Here is a 3,568-nt window from a genome sequence, read left to right on the forward strand (position 1 = left end):
GTGCCTGTTGTCGGTATATTTAGACATTTTCCAAATCACATTGTAGTGACGTATACAGAACACAATAAATTATATAATGTAAACAACTACCTGAAAAACAGGTAGAACAATACTTTTGTATCGTTTATTGCATTTACGGAGGGAGTGATGTATGCTGGGTAATGGCACAGCTAGCTACTGGGTGACTTTATTCACCTGCTTCGGCTGTTATCAGTCCATACAATGGGCGTTATTAGCACAAATCAGTCCCATAGATATGGGCCATCTCCTGCTAGATTGTTCAGAAGGTTGTTCTCATCCATCCAGATGGAGGATCACTAACAGGAGCGTGGGAAGACTCCAGAATCCACTCTGGCTGGAATCCGGTGGATATGCAGTGTGTACAGGTAAGACCATTTAAATGGACAGCATTTATAGAATGACTATTAAAAGTCAGCGAGTGTCAGTAATGTTAATGTGGTTATCTTAGTAATACACCGAGTGCTAATATAACAGCTTTAAGATGCATTTGTAGATATTATTACGTGTTTTACCGTCTTTATGGTGCTAGCTTAAAGTTACGGTGTAAACGTTAGCTTATATTGGAGTAAAGCTGTTACTGGTTAAACGATGTTAGCACAGAAATATTAGCTTCTGTCATGACTGATGAAGTTACTAGTTAATAAAGTTTCCAGTAAAGTGTTTAATCGCAGCCACAGATTGACAGCAAATATCTCGATTAGCTTCAGTGCATCTATAATAAATATGTGCAAGTTTCAGTGCTTCGTTTAAACTGTATGATACTTATACTGACCCAGGGTCAGTGTAAAATACAATCCTAGCTGTGTGAACAAAGCTTGGCTCCTTTAATCCTGCATGACAAACCTCAGGATGCAGGTTATTATTACTCTTTCCTGCTGGCACACCTGTCACACCTGAGAGTCAGCTAGAAACTTACAGTGACGTGGACATCATGCAAAGACTGCCAGACTCTGTAATACTGCAAATGATCAGTGACTCAAGTTAACACTAAACTTTAAACAGTACCTCTGTGTCTCTGTGTGCTGAACATTTAGGATTGAGTCAGGCTGCATTGACTTTATTTATTGAGACTTTAATGTGCTAAAAGCAGGTTGAAGACAGCTCAGAAACATTTGAAGATTCAAATTTAGCATTATGGCTGCTGGTGGTTTGTAAAGCCTCTACTCAGCTGTATTTTTGTTACTAATTTATGTTTGTTGTTGTTTAACACAGATTTCAGAAGAGCAAATATGCTTAATAGTTTAACTAGATTTCATTTGTCAGTGTGGGACTGCTGAGTCACCTGAAGAACTCATTTCATTCATTCTCCACATGATGTTCATATACAGAAATGTTTCACAGGAACTGGTTCCTCCCAAACTGTGAACTAGTGTGTTTCCATAGATTTCCTCTGTATGAATGTACTTTTAAATGAAGGCAAGTGTTTGTCCTTTTTTGTTCCTCAGGTACAGTACGTGATATCAAGGGCAGGCGGTCAACACTGGGGGAAGACAAGAAGCAGACGTACTTCCAAGAGGGAGCTGCAGTGAGGTCAGAGGTCAGAATCTGAAACAGCTCAGGTTTATATTTTAGAGGTTATAAAAAATCAAAATGTATTTATAAAGAAACCTTTAAATAATAGTCATAATTATGATTATTATAAGAAATATCAAACATTTAAGTGTTAGCCCTGCGATAAACTGGCAGCCTGTCTTTGTCCTGTATCAGCTGGGATAGGCTTCATCCTCCCGCAACCCTGAATTGGATACATTGTACTCCAATTATGTAATCTGATCATTTACAAACTCAAGGTATCTAATCAAAATGTAAGTAATAATTATAAAATGGGAAAGCAGAAATAAGTGTGACATGAATGTAAATGTGTTAGCTGACATAGAGGACAGCTACATGTAGTCTGAAAAACCTTTGTTGTCAAGTTTGCAGGTATATAAGCACGAGACATTCTTACATAGAAGAGACTGTAAAAGTCTGACTCAGTGAAGCATTATTGGTCCCGTCTGTTTGGATAAATATAGTAAGTTGATGTACGTCCATTTATTGACACATTTTCTTAAGTGCTTATCCAGTTCAGGATCACAGTGGAGCTGCAGCTGGATATGTTCAGTAAATAAACCTTACAAAAGTTAACAATAAACCTGCATCCATGTACGTTGTTGTCCACAGGATGAGAAAATCAAACTGGAAGACTGTGTAACATGTTAATAAATGTTTGTGTGTTTATGCCTGTGTCTTTCACAGGAGGCGCTGGAAGGTTTCCCTAATAGTTCCTGGTGAATCAAAGCAGAACCATAAAGGTTGCTGGACTGCATGATGGCCTTACCCCTGAGCAGTCATCCTGTTAAAGGAGGAACCAGTTAGAAGCTGTTTTCAAAGTAGCTGAGCAGATTTCATCTCACGTAAGCAATTAACTGTTTGTTCATCTGTTCTGCCACTTAAAGAGCATTTAAGGACGTCTTTTGAGTGTCCAGTTGAATTAATTCTACTGGCTCTCATAGTCATTTGTTATTATAGACATATTTTTCATGTTCATCCAGCTATTTAGTAAATTCTATCTATTTAGTAATATCCGTCAGCTATAAAATGTAATATAAATATAAAAATATCTAAATATCTCCTGTCCTTTATGTTTTAATGATGTAAGTCTGTTATCGTATTCCAAAGATGCCGCCATAGCTCTCTGCAGCTGTAACACTTTCACACTTTGCAAATCATTCCATGTTTTTGATAGTTATGAAGACAGAATATGTTTCTAAGGTCATGCTAGGCGGTTGCTATGGTGGTTGGTGTGGACTTGGGTGGACCGCGTCCGATTCCTGTTATTAGCTGTCCGCCGTAGGGAGGCTGCGTTCCATTTACAAGTAGTGACCGTCTGCCGCAACTCGAACTCAAACCCTGCTTTGTTCTTTAATTATAGGCCTTTTATAGCCGTTCATGACACGCACACACACACATAAAGCACTTTGCCTCACCATGAGAATGCAAGTTTACCTAACCTAACCTTAAAGTATCTGATATAGGATAGAAAAATGAAGCAACCAGAGATTTAATGATGAAGACTCTGGGTTCTGTAGTTCACGTTTTACAGTCCTTAATGACTCTTTGCATATGATTTATTGAAGAGGGGTTTAGAATGCACTTTACATTTAGACTGTTGCTGTTTAATTTTTTACATTGTTGCCGTGTTATGTCATGAATAAGGTTCACCTGCTGGGGGTTTGATGGATCAGCTGGACAATACAGTCAAAGTCAGACTTCATTCATCATATGCAAGAATCCTAGTTGGATTTTTGTTGTCACTCATGTTTTTGAACCAAATATTGAAAACAATTCTGACAGACTGGATACCTAGTCAGGGTGTACATTACCTTGTACTCAAGCATCCCAGGACAGAGCCCTGCCCCACCATGAGCCTGGGTGGATACGTGGTTATTAATATAAAATGACCAATACTGAATATGAATATTTCATGAAAATTGAATTATAATACAAATTAGTAATAAGGGTTTCTCTGCGCCCTTATCTACCCCATACTCAAAGAGCTGCGGGT

General features: G+C 38.3%; 1 long non-coding RNA gene across 1 annotated transcript; it reads left to right on the forward strand.

Annotated features, from left to right (window-relative positions):
* The first annotated feature begins 354 nt into the window (after nucleotides 1–354).
* Nucleotides 355–2,406, forward strand: LOC113032587 (uncharacterized). Its single transcript, XR_003273904.1, has 3 exons — nucleotides 355–386; nucleotides 1,467–1,558; nucleotides 2,260–2,406. It is a non-coding gene; the product is annotated as an uncharacterized LOC113032587 (long non-coding RNA).
* The last annotated feature ends 1,162 nt before the right edge of the window (nucleotides 2,407–3,568 follow it).

The sequence above is a fragment of the Astatotilapia calliptera genome, chromosome 2 (genome assembly GCF_900246225.1).
Source record: "Astatotilapia calliptera chromosome 2, fAstCal1.2, whole genome shotgun sequence".
NCBI lineage: Eukaryota > Metazoa > Chordata > Actinopteri > Cichliformes > Cichlidae > Astatotilapia > Astatotilapia calliptera.